The sequence below is a fragment of the Sorex fumeus genome, unplaced genomic scaffold, assembly GCF_029834395.1.
Source record: "Sorex fumeus unplaced genomic scaffold, SorFum_2.1 ptg000009l, whole genome shotgun sequence".
In the NCBI taxonomy this organism is placed as follows: Eukaryota; Metazoa; Chordata; class Mammalia; order Eulipotyphla; family Soricidae; genus Sorex; species Sorex fumeus.
The window spans coordinates 27460836-27473642 of record NW_026606066.1 but is presented as its reverse complement, the minus strand read 5'-3'; the positions used below and the strand labels follow the sequence as shown (position 1 = coordinate 27473642).

The 12807-nt window shown below is 42.4% G+C and overlaps 1 protein-coding gene across 2 annotated transcripts in view; it reads left to right on the top strand.

Annotated features, from left to right (window-relative positions):
- The window catches only part of WIPF1 (WAS/WASL interacting protein family member 1), a 127550-nt gene that overhangs the window by 79457 nt on the left and 35286 nt on the right, over positions 1-12807 (top strand). Inside the window, exon 1 of one of the 2 annotated variants that reach the window (XM_056110490.1) lies at positions 5778-5913. The exons of the other annotated variant lie outside the window; for it this stretch is intronic. The gene's annotated coding sequence lies outside the window, so the exon portion shown is untranslated. Of the gene's footprint in view, positions 1-5777; positions 5914-12807 lie in introns of those variants that run through there. 2 annotated transcript variants of the gene reach the window in all.

The window sequence follows — 12807 nt, the reverse complement described above, 5'->3', positions numbered from 1 at the left end:
GGTTGAAGAAGGGAGCAAGCCGCAAGTCTTTTTATTGTACTTACTACCCTTTGTATTGTTTTAGTTTTAGAGCTACCCCTGACTCTGTGCTCAGGGATCACTCCTGGCAATATTCAGGGGATCCTTTGTGGAGCTAGGGATGTGAATCATGGTTGGCTGCATGCCAGGCCAGATCCTGCCCACTGTGCTGTCTCTTCAGCCCCAAAATAAAGCTACACAGTCGTGTCTGTCAGTACTGGATGTGACTTATGGTCCAGAGCGGCTGCAGTAGAAGTTTCACTGCCAGTGTAGAATTATAGAGGGAATAAAGTAGAAGAACTTTGTGATTAAACTTTCGCCGAGAAAAGGAGAGAGTGAGTGCCTGGCCTCCAGTCAAACTTATTTTATAACTCACTGCACCAATTCTGCCTGTGCTGGCAGAGGGAGGTATCAGTGGCCAGCCCGTGGTTCCACTCCAGGGAACTCCCATGTCCAGGTCTGAGGGCCACGTTAGGCAGCCCCTCTTCCCTTTGTCCACTCCCCCCTCTCCCAGCTTCCAGGATCATGGGAATTAGGTTGAGTCGGAGTCTTCAAATGTGGAACCATGCCTGGGCATTTCTGCCTCTGAGCCAAGTGAACTCTCCTTCACCTCAACATCTGACCTCTACCTTGGTTTCTGCTATGACATCTTTGAAACAATGGCTTGAAGTGGGTGATGCCACCGCTTGTTCTTGACCCCGTCCCTGCCTGTCCCCCAGACAGCAGATAGCTGCTCGGATGAGAGAAAATCTTGGGAGGGACCATTGGGAATCTGGCTTTTCCTGTGCTTAGACTCATGGCCTGATAGGGTTCTTACCTTCCCCTCTTGCTCTTGCTCACATCCTGTAGAGTTTAGAGTTCCTCCCATCCACACAGCTCCAAGTTGAGTCTCCATTACCTTGCGGATCAGAAGGAAAAAAATTTGTTATTTTTGGGGGATCTTGGGGGGGTGGGTCTTCTATTAACAACAGCCACAGTTTTTCTTTCCTGTGGCTCTTACTGAGAGTCACAAGAAGTAGTCAAGATCCCTCACATTTTGAATTTTCAGTCATAATCCTCTAATGAGGGCCACCTGTCAGGGGTACTGGGGGTGGGGAGGTGGCCACACCTGCATTATCACCATCACAGAACAAGAATGGCCCCTTCTAGCCCAGGAGCAATAAGCACTGGCTTCCACCCAGCCTTTCATCCGCATTTCAGGAGCAGTCATCATCAATGCTCACTTCTACTACCATTTCTACATTACTTCCGGTGTCTATATGACCAGTGAGAGGACCCTGACCATAAGACCTTCAGTAAAATCAGGACTGAGTTTACTAGTGTCCATTCCAAATGGAAAATTAGGCCTCAATATAGATTCTAGCCTTAAATGTGAATTTAAGGCTCAGCCAGCCATGTCAACAGTTGGCTTCTGCATCCCCAGTTTCTTGTTTTGGGGATTTCAGATCCTAGGTGGTCAGTTTCTCTCCTTCCTCCCAGAACCAGCCCCAGCCTCCTCCTGAAAGATTTCTTCCTTAGGCTGTAGGTTCCTGTGGTTCTGCTGGGTCATTGGCCATCATCAAAAATGTTTCTGAGGCTCAGTGAATGGCAGACTTAGGACAGCATGAATAATGTTTTTTCTGTATCTGGAATGGGTCTCAGTGAGCCTGCTCTGAGGGCAGGAGAGGGATGATTCCCCAAACAGAGCATGAAGAATGGCATAGCAGAAGCTGAGCAGCCAACACAGAAGGAACTAGTGTAAGCCTTTCCCCGGTAAAAGGATACCAATGGATACTAACTGCCCATAAGGTAATCCAAGACTTGTTCTTGATTTCTCAGTATTTCTGAATTATTTTAAAATAATCAGTCCTCCATATAGCTACTCTTTATGTAAATATAAATATAGGAGAAAGAGAGAAACATATTTCCCATATTTTACTGTTTTTGTAAATAGGGTTCTTTTTTACTATGCAGCTCTAAGAAAGAACAGAATCAAGCAGTTTGCAGCGACATGTATGGAACTGGAGGATGTTACACTGAGTGAAGTGAGTCCAAAGGAAAGGGATAGATATGGAATGATCTCTCTCACATATGGAACTTTTAAAGATACACAGTGAGGTAGCAAAGGGCAAAAGCTACATAATGGGAAAACTGACCCACACGATGGAGTTGGGAGGGTTGAAAGAGAAAAGTTTTGGAGTTACTTGAGGCGAGGAATTTGGGTACACTGGTGAGGGGTGTGGTGTTGGAATTATATGCATGGAAACCATCACTAACAATATTGTGAATCACAGAAACTGACTTTTAAAAAGACCAAGATTCCTTTTTATAATAAGTATTACACATTTAATCTGGTACTATTTCTCCCCCCATTTCCAAGCGAAAAAATCATTATAAAGAGGGCATAGCCAATGAAGGTGTCTTGGAACTATAGGAGCATAGTATTCTAGAACAATTCTACTTACTAGAGAAGATACTCTATTAATACTAGTCACGGAAACCCGACTTGGAAAATCAGAATTAAACCAACAAATGTCCTCATACTCTAGGCATGTTGCTGTTACTGATTAGTCTGTGTTGCTTTGGGATCACTGTAGGACCCCAAAGGACCCACAATCTCTAATTTTTTTAAAAATTATTTATTTATTTATTTTTACTGCTTTTCCCAGACAGAGGTTTTATAATCTCTTGACTCTTGATTTTTCTAGTTCTGCTGCTTCACAGGGAGGATTCTTGTGTGTGTGTGTGTGTGTGTGTGTGTGTGTGTGTATGTGTTTAATTTTGGGGTCACACCAGGCAATGCTCAGAGTTACTCTTGGCTCTGCACTCAGAAATTATTCCTAGTAGTCCATGGGGAACCATATGGTATACCAGGCAAATGCCTTACCTGCTATACTCTCACTCCAGCACCATCACACAGAGGTTTTTTGACCCAACTGGGAGCAGGTAGCAAGATCCCTGTGCTCACTCACACAATCTGAATTCTAGTAAGGAGAGAGATGCACATAAATAAACCTTAAAATCAATGAAAAACTAACCAAGTGCTGACATCTGCTGTGCATAAGAGCAGAAGCAGAAGGCATTTTAGAGGATGAAAGAATGAGAAGAAAGCCGGAGGTGAATGTTCTGAGAAGGGAGGGTTTGTATAAAGCTTCCCAGATGCAAATGAGCTTCATGCATTTAAAGATCTGAAAAGGCTGGAAGGTAGACTGTTAAGAGCTGTTATTCTAGATGAGCTGAGAGGGCTAGGGAGTGGCCAGATTTTGTGGCTCTTAAGGGCCAGCAGAAATTTTGAACTTCTATAAAGGAAAAGTCCAAGAACAGCTGTTGGAAGGCTGTAAGCAGGGGAGATCACTTTGTCTTATTGGTGTATTGTGATGCATAAGAGAAACTTCATAAAAGTATCCAGAGATAACTGCATTTACGAGATTTCATTAAACCTGAAATAGGATAAAATCAACTCAGATTTAAACAATTGCTGCTCCTTTGCAAATCTCAAGTTTTTGAAGTGAGCTAATATTGTCTCCCTTGGAGGTGCAGGGGTGGATGCTGTTATGGGCCATGCTCAGAGGTGCTCAGGGCTGTTCCCTTCTCAGTGCTTAGGGATGACTCCTATGGTGCTCATGGGACCCAGGGATGGAACCAGGATTAGCTGCATGCAAGGCAATCATGTTATTCCTTAGACTATTTCCACTGCCCCCTGAGCTAATACTCTACAGTACTCTCTTCTAATGGAGCTTTCCCTAATAAACGGAAATAGCTGTGATCCGTATGTGTATTAAATGGGAAGGGCAGAGAGGGGTGAGGCTGAATGGAGCACAGGGGAGCATTGGATATTACTTAGAGATTTTCAAAATAATTTTGCAAATTTATAGAGAAGTCACCATATTGCTCATGTTCTTTTTAGAGGACCCAACTGTAGTTACACTTCTCCCCAAGTTGCTCAGGCAACTTGGTAGTTGATGACATGTTCGGTCTTCCCGAGGGCTAGTAAACAGGGCAGTGGTGACTGTGGGCTCCACCTCAGTCCGCCCCCATGCTTGTGTGTATTGAATAATGTATTGAGTGTCCCTTGGACTCAGACCTTGTGTTAGGAAAAAGGAATGTAAACTTACTCTCCAGTGTCCCCAGGCACAGCAGATGATTCTTAGTCCTGAATCCTTTGAGCTCCCCTCCCAGTAATCGGCCTCACATCTGCTAGTGTCACTGGACTGCCTTCTCAAATAATTGAGAATTTGGTGGTGGTGGTGGTTGGGGGCAGAGTTAGGGCTTGGCCACCCAGTGGTGCTGGAATACCTGCCTCTGTACTCCAGGATCACTCCTATGGTGCTCAGGGGACTATAATTGGTGTCAGGAATCAAGGTAGGATCAGCCACATGCAAGGTGAGCACCTTACCCCTTGTGCTATCTCTCCAGCCCCAGAATTTGAGAAGCTAAAAAAACTTAGTTGTCAGCTTTCCTAATACCTTTCAGTTGGATCCTTTCTGACTTCTTGGAAGAGATTGTTCTATGTATGGTTCATATTTCTGGCTCGGGGCATGAATCCCACCATTATTCCAACCCACTGATCTTAATACCCAGCTAAAAATATTTCCACACTTTCTAAAAGTCCCCTGAGTCAAGCACTATTCTATCATTTTTGGAAATATTAGGCAACCAATGGCCTTTACCTCTTTTTTCTCTGAATCCAGGAGAACCAGGACTGAAGTTCAAAATATTGCAGTGAACTTAGTTTCTGAAATATGCCTGTCTTCGTTCTTTTCCATGAATACTGACTTATTAGAATTTTAAATGGACTCTTGGACATGTAAGTCTGAACCTTTCAGATCAAGAAAAATCATGAGCATTTTCAGATTGTTTTATAAGGTTTCATTGTTAATAGTTTCCACTGCACATCTACTTCTCCTAGATCCCCATACTAAATTCTCTGTCTCCTCTGTCCGCTGAGAATGCTTTTATCAGGCACCTTCTTAGAGAGTGCCCTACTAAGGATAGGGGGGAAAAAAAAAGATCTTTTGTCATAGAGAGTGCTCGGTCTTCAGCTAGCATGAACTATATGTCACTTGATCACGAAACCCACATTAGTGGGGGCCTCACCCACATTTGTGGGGGCCTCATCTAAAGACCCTAGGGTCACTCATAGTGGTCCTAGCCGAGTCTTGGTGTGGTTTAGTGCTTGGCAGTGCCCAGGAGGTATATGGAGCCAGATATAGAACTCAGGGCCTCATACGTGCAAGATAAATGTTCCATCCCTTTGGAATGTCTCTCTGCTCTCTGTCCCCAAGTCATATTTTAAAACTCATTTGCCTTCATACACCTGGTCATCTCTCTTCACCTACATTTGAAACTTTCTCCACGCACTTGAATGCTCTGACAATGAGTAATACTTTACCATAATTATAAATGTAGTTGGGACCTTCTGTTTCTCAAGTGCCTTTTCAGTCACTATTGATAAGAATACTTTCAGGTAGAATTTTCTTAAAGGAACCCAGGTTTTGTGAACAGACATTTTCATGTAAGTATCACGAGTGTCTAGAAGCAAGTTGGATGGAAATGTTCATCTTCCCTTGTCGCAGTACCACACAGAACACAGCATTTAAACATTTTAGGGTTCCCCCCGCCTTGCTTCTTCAGTAAAACCAATCTAGTTTCTTTTTGTGCAGCAAAAGGAGGAAGGAACAAACAGCAAATTAATCAGGCAGGAAGTGAATAACCACAGAAGAGCGTTTGCCTCTGACTCAGTATATCACATTCCACTGGGGGCCAGAGGGTTTCCAAAATGGCCGCCCCAAAGAGACCCTGCGTTTTCCTTAGAAGATGATGCCTTTTAGGGGCTGTTCCTTCTTGGAGCTCCTACCTCCCTTGCTCTCTGTCTCCTGTGCCCCTGACCATGCCTTCCTACAGTTCCCTTTAACGGTAAGGAAAATTATATACTATCTTACTATATTTTCTTGATCAAACGGAGGGAAGAAGAAAGAAGAAAGGGGCCTTCTGTGAGCCATAGTGTAGAGAAAGATCTGTTGTTCGATCGTTCTGTGGAGGATCATGTGGGCTCTTGTGTTCTACGGAATGTTAGTTTCACACCGGAAGGATTGTGAGTGATTCCTAACTTGTATTTAGACTCGGTAAGCAAGATTTGGGTGGAATTTCTTCTGACCACCAGACAAGTTTGAATCCAGAGGAATTCCTCCCACCCCATCCCCAATGAAAAGGGCTGTTTATGTCAGCGAGCACATCCTTTGAGTATGTAGTGCTGTTGTCCACACAACTGACTTGGAACTGTGACACTAGCCAACCCCAGGAGTGCTTTTGAAGTCTAGAGAAGACGACAGGGCCATGGAACTCAGAGGCTGCCATTCAATGTTACTTAAGATCAGCCCCACAAAGGAAGCACTTTTATGCGTTCTTCCTGGGGAAAGATAGTTTTATTGTTTCTAATCACAGGAATAGAGCCTTGTGCAATTACTAGTACTAATCAGATCCTGTATCATTGCTTATAACTATTTCTGCTTAACAGGATACATACTTTGGCGTAAAATATTGCCATTTAAAAATTGTATGCTGGTTACCCAGAGACCTACTGAACCTCTTCAAGGAAACACTTCCCAACCAAAACAACTTGATGTGTAGGTTGTGTGTTGGTGGGGGGGGGGGGGGGGGGGGGGAGTTAGCAGTATGAAGCAGCATTTCATATTCTTTTTCCTCCATGTGGAAATAGTTTCTTAAAAAGCCCCAGATAATTAAAAGGCTCATATAACATCTCCAAATTCTATAATTCAGTGGCATAGCTAGTGTATACAATTTTTTTTTTTTAAAAATGGAGATGTAGTAAAGTGAACAAAAGGCAGCAGGGAGACCCTTAGAGAGTCCAGGAGCTTGAAGGGAGAGAGTAAGACAGGATCTAAGCAGTGAGATGGAGGATGAGAAGCTTAAGATCTGGCCCAACATCATTTATTTACTGTGGAAACCATCCCCTTAACTATTGCCTTCAATGTGGGTTTGTTTCATGCTCATCAAGTTATGTTGCTTCCAAACTGCAGTATTATCTGGTCAAAACTCTTCCTTCCGGGGCCAGAGAGGTAACATAACATGGAGAGCTCTTGCGTGGTGAGCCGTTGACCAGGTTCAATTCAGAGTTTTGTCAGAAGGGATCCCTGAGCACAGAGCTAGGAGTAAGCCCTGACTACTGGCTGGTGTGTCCCAAAACAAAACAATCAGAATGCTCCTTTTATACTTAAAAAGGCTAAACAAAGATCTGAAGTCATAGTCAGGTTTTCTAATTCTTTTTTGGAAGGTGTGTTCATAGTTAATTGTTTACAGCTCAGCAGGTACTCTAATATCAAGATTTTTAAGGATTTTACTTATGTTCTCCAGATGAACTGAAAAATTCAAAGAATTTATGGACAGTCCCTGGGGTCCAGCAGCAGGTTGATAAAATCACCTTCTACTCTGACCTATAGGCTGGAATTTCCCCGCCTTCTGCTAGAGCGTAAGAGGACGTAAAATACCAAATACCCGGACTTTTCATATTTTGTACTTTGGAAGCTCACTTAACGTTTGATGAACACATCATTGCTCAGGATATTTTGGGTTGTTTGAACTGTGATGCATTGCTGCTTTAAGTTTTATTTTTTCACGTGATAACACATTTACTTCTTGTTAGAAAGAAGGTTTCTCCTCGACTGCCATAAATACCTCAATCGTGAAAATTAAAACTAAAACAAAATTAGTCTCAAGAGTGTCTTCACTCCTGCGCTTCTCTGAGAAACTGTGCTCATGGACCCCTTCACCGTTGGATTCTATTACCGACATTTATATGGGTTTTGCATAGTGGGTGAAACTCTAAGTCAGACTGGCCTTTCTCTTTCTGGTGGTTTAATGGGGAAGAGGTGGTGACATTAATTGAGCATTTGTGATGTTTCAGTTGCTTTACTGTGACTTACTTTTATGACAAATACTTACAAACACTTCCTTTAACTCTAATCTCCAATGACTAGGTACCATTGTTCCCATTTTATTGTGGAGATTGGGCTTTGTGATGAAAAGTAATTGGCTCACCTCAGAGAGATATATCTGATCACTTAATTTTCTGTAGAGGAAATTTTCTATAGTTTCAAAGTTTTCTTCATACGGGCATGTTGGAGACAGCATGAAACTCTTCTCTAGACCCAGGAATCAGGGACTAAGCCCAGACTTGCTTTACGTATCTAGTAACAATAAATATCTTCAAATATTCTCAAATAAGGCATTTGCTCTTTCAGGTCACTTGACACATTCAGAACTAACTTTGGTGCTTTTTCTCTTTACATTGTAAGGTGATAGTTTCAGTGACTACAATAATAAACTGTGTTGACGTAAATGCCGAGTTAAGGGTGGAGGAGCCTGTGTGCTGGTGAGCAAATGCTCAGTGCACACACCAAGCAATGTCACAGGATAAACCCGAACTCTCTTAAACAAGGTGCTGAGGATTCAGGAAAATGTTAGCTTTAAGCTCTGACCCCATCAACAGGAACACCTGGAAGAGATGGGAAAGTGGAGGAGGTAGTGGGACATTTTCAATTCTGTGGGTGAAAAGCATCAGACGATTTCCTTTCCCTCCCCAACACTTAAACATTGGTAGGAGTAGGTGGGTCCTTCAGTTTTCCTTCTCCCTCTCATTTTAATATCTATGAATTTGCATTACTTTTAAAATTAACTATGGAACTGGAGAGAGAACCCAGTGGACTGAGTACCTGTTTTGCATGTAGAAGGTCAGGTTCAATCCCCTGAATACCCCTGGGATCACTTCTAAGCACTGAGGCAAGAGTGGCCCCTGGGCACCACCAGGTGTGGCCTCCAAACCAAAATAAAATATACAAATATGATAGAAGAGATTTTTTTTGGTTTTTTTTGTTTTTTTTTTTTTTTGTTTTTGCTTTTTGGGTCACACCCGGCGGTGCACAGGGGTTACTCCTGGCTCTACATTCAGGAATTACTGCTAGCGGTGCTCAGGGGACCATATGGGATGCTGGGAATCGAACCCGGGTCGGCCGCGTGCAAGGCAAACGCCCTACCTACTGTGCTATCACTCCAGCCCTATGATAGAAGATTTTTAAAAATAATTTTCTTTATATAAACCTTTCACAAGCAATTACTTTTATAGTAAAATTGTGTTTGTATCCACGTTCCTAGTTAACTGTAACAGTAATGGCAATGATTTCAAAGGTCTCCTTTGAAAAATTTCACCTTTACCACCCCACAAAATAAACCAACTCTTTGTCTAAAGCCTTTAAAAGGAGCATTTCTGAAATAGTCACAGACGCAGAAAAGATACTACTCCTGACTAATAAGATGAACTAGGGACTGGAGAGATAGTACCAGGGTTAAGACACTTGCCTTTTCTTAAGCTATGGTTGGAAAATGGTAGAGGGACAGTTACAGTGATGGTGGGATTGGTGTTGGAATATTGAATGCCTCTAACAAATTATCATGGACAACTTTGTAAACTATGGTGTTTAAGTATAGTCGGGGAGAAAGACACTTACATTGTATGTGGTTGACCCAGTGCAACTCTGGCACCACATATGGTCCCCCCAGCACCCCCAAACATCATCCTGAGCACAGAATCAGGAATAGTCCCTGAACACCAGTGGGTCTCTCTCTTTCTGTCTCTGTCTCTCTCTCTCTGTCTCTCTGTCTCTGTCTCTGTCTCTCTCTTTCTCTCTCTCTCTCTCTGTCATACACACACACACACACACACACACACACACACACACACACACGCACACAGAGCAAAGTAAGTAAAGTAAAGGCCCTCCCGTTGATCATCAGTTTGCTCGAGCGGGCCCAGTAACGTCTCCATTGGAGACTTTGTTGTTACTGTGTCTGGCACACACAGAGCAACAACAGGAAAAAAAAAAAGTATGAGTGAGCACAAACTTTGTTATTTCAGCTAGTGCTCCATATCAGACAGGCCTCAGGAAAAAGGAGCAAATGCTTTTTGAGAAATAAGGCATCCCGTGTACAGCGAACCTGCATCCCCCATCCTGCCCAGCTTGAAAAGAACAATAACAACTAAGTAGCCGCCAGGCTCTTGCTTCACTCCTGAGGGAAAGCTTGTGTCTCTGCCTCTTCCTTCCTCCGGGTTGAGCTTCTGTTCTGCTTTTCCTCTTGTAGTCTTTGCCGCTGTGCCTGCACCCGTCTGAGGAGAGGGAGAGTAACAGAAATAGAAATGAACTTTCTGCCGAGGTATTTAATTTTTCTCAAATGGTCAGAGTTCATGCTAAGGACCATGGAATGGGGGTGGGGCACAGAGCCCCCCATGCCCACCCCCACATTCCCCCCCACCCCACTTGATCATAAACTGGAAAGTACAGGCTATGGCAGCTGTGAAAAGCTTGTGCTAGAGAAACAGGATGGCTGTGGTTTGCTGTGAGCATCAATTTTCCTGTTGAGCATTTTTACAGGAAGTTGAAGAACAAAGCCAACTTCGGCTTAATTAGCTCTAATGGTTTTCATATCTTAAACACATCCAACTGAGTGTGCCTTGCAAAGGGGTCTCTAAAGAATCAAGGATGATTAGGAGTAGAAATCCCCAAACTACAGGCTTTTTAAAATTCAGGATCTTAGCAGCAATTTTAGTTGGCTAAGTGATTTTATTTTTACAGTGTATCTTGGCCTGGATTCATTGCCTTTGTAATGAATACATTTGCAGTCCTTTTTTAATGGTGGTAGTAACTCAGTATGAATTTAAGAGCCTTTTCTGATTAAAACACTGTTGAGTTATAGGAATTATAAATTTCCTTCTTTACTGTTTATTGGCCAAAAAATTGTTTGTATGTGTGTGTATTTTTGTGTGTGTTTGTTATGTGTGTATATATAAATTGCAAGGAAATACATCAAAATAAGAATTATCTCTGGGTACTATTAGCCCCCACCCCTTTTTCACCTAGAATTTAATTAACAAATGCTTTATTCAGTGGTTAAATACAATTTATTCTTATCTTTGTACACTTTAATGTTTCCTAAGTGAATTTGTATTATTTTTGGAAGTAGAAAGTTTACATAACCTGAAGAAGCCAAGAATATGTAAGAAATATAGTATAAGTGAGTTGAAAATGTTATAAAGCTAAATATATAAGTGAAAATAAGGAAAAACATAGAAAGCTTTGAAGGTGAGAGAGTGTTCGGACCTTTAGATCTGTCCAATTATATAGTTTCTATCCTATACTTATTACTCTATCACCATCCCTTACACAGAGAGAGAGAGAGAGAGTGAATAAAATACTCCTCTATTTTTTCAATCTTTCTGGGGGAGGGAGGGAAATGCTAACTCTTCCTGCATTCATTTTATGTGCGATTGTATTTATGGGTGATTTTTTAACACGATTTATATAGTAAAATGCTTTATAGTTTTTAATAGTCCAAGGTAGTAAATAATAGTGACAACTGGATAAACCTGCTTTTTGTCTTCTCTGCTAGAATTTGTTCAGCCTGCTCCTCACTCCAGATTCAGGGTCAGCTGTCTGAAGATCAGCAGATGACTTCATGTCAATTTTACACCATTAGGCAGCATCAGCACCATGCAAAATAATGTAGAGTAAAATTTAGATTAAATATAAGAAATAAACTATCCAAGTCTCTTCTTGAATAAAGTAGACCATTCCACAGCCAACGATGATTCTTTTTTCTCAGGGGCACACATTGAAGAATAAACCATGAGTTTCCAAACGAGTATAGATTCGCCTGTGGGCTGTGTACCAGTTGACCATGCCATGAGCAGACCATGTCTGCAGTGGATGGGAAATGGACTGAGCCACACATGTTCTCTTCCGAGGTGTCCTCCAGTGTTATATATTATACAGATGGCTCCAGGCCACTGGTGCCTTGGCTGGTCTAGGATCCATGTATAGTGCTATCTAATGGGAGGTTAAATTGGGTTGTTGACCTTTAGCCAACTGCAAGTAGCATTGCAGTTAAACTAAGTAGGCAATTCCAGAATTTCTAACCAAATATTGATATTGGTGTGTCAGGTGGCAAGGGTGGAGGGGTAGGGAGGAGATGGGGTGGAGAGGAGGAACAATGAGCAGGTCAACAAGGAAAAGTGACTGAACTTTTAAAAATATGTATTCAGCTCTGTTCTCTCAACCCAGAAGAGCCAGTTACTGTTAACAGAGGATTATTGACAAATTCTTTTCCTCGCCGCAACAGCTTCTCACATAAAAATTTTGCCTTTTTTTAAAAACAATTCCTTCAGTGATTTAATAAAGTATGAACAATTTCTTATATGCCCTAAGATTTGGAGTGACTTTTCTCTTTCTTTAGTGTATGGTGAGCCAGGAATGTCACGGGTGAGATAATGGAGGGATGTTTTATTCAAAAATAGTTCTCTCCACATGTCCCTGAGAATAGCAGGCATGCATTATTGACACTGTGTGTTGGGCTGCTGGGCTGTCATAGCACTGTGCCTTAGAGTGGGTCACTTAGTGGTAGAACTGTGTGGTCCCACAGCTCCAGAAGCTAGCATCCAAATCCAGATGGCAGCTGGTGAGTTTGTCTGGAAGTCTCTCCCTTCCTTGCAAGTGGCCACCTCCCCTGTCCTCATGAGGCTTCTGCTCTGTCTTTTGCCATCCTTGGGGTCCCCTTCTCTTCTCAGAGATCTCAGTTGTTTTGGATTCGGGCCTCATTCAACAGACTTAATCTAATTCAATCACCTCTCCCTAGAGCCCAGTTCCATGTACAGTCACATTACAGTCACATTCTAGGGTCCTGGCCTTTGTACTCCAGCATAGTAATTTGGGAGGGACACAGGTCAATTCATAGCACAGTGTT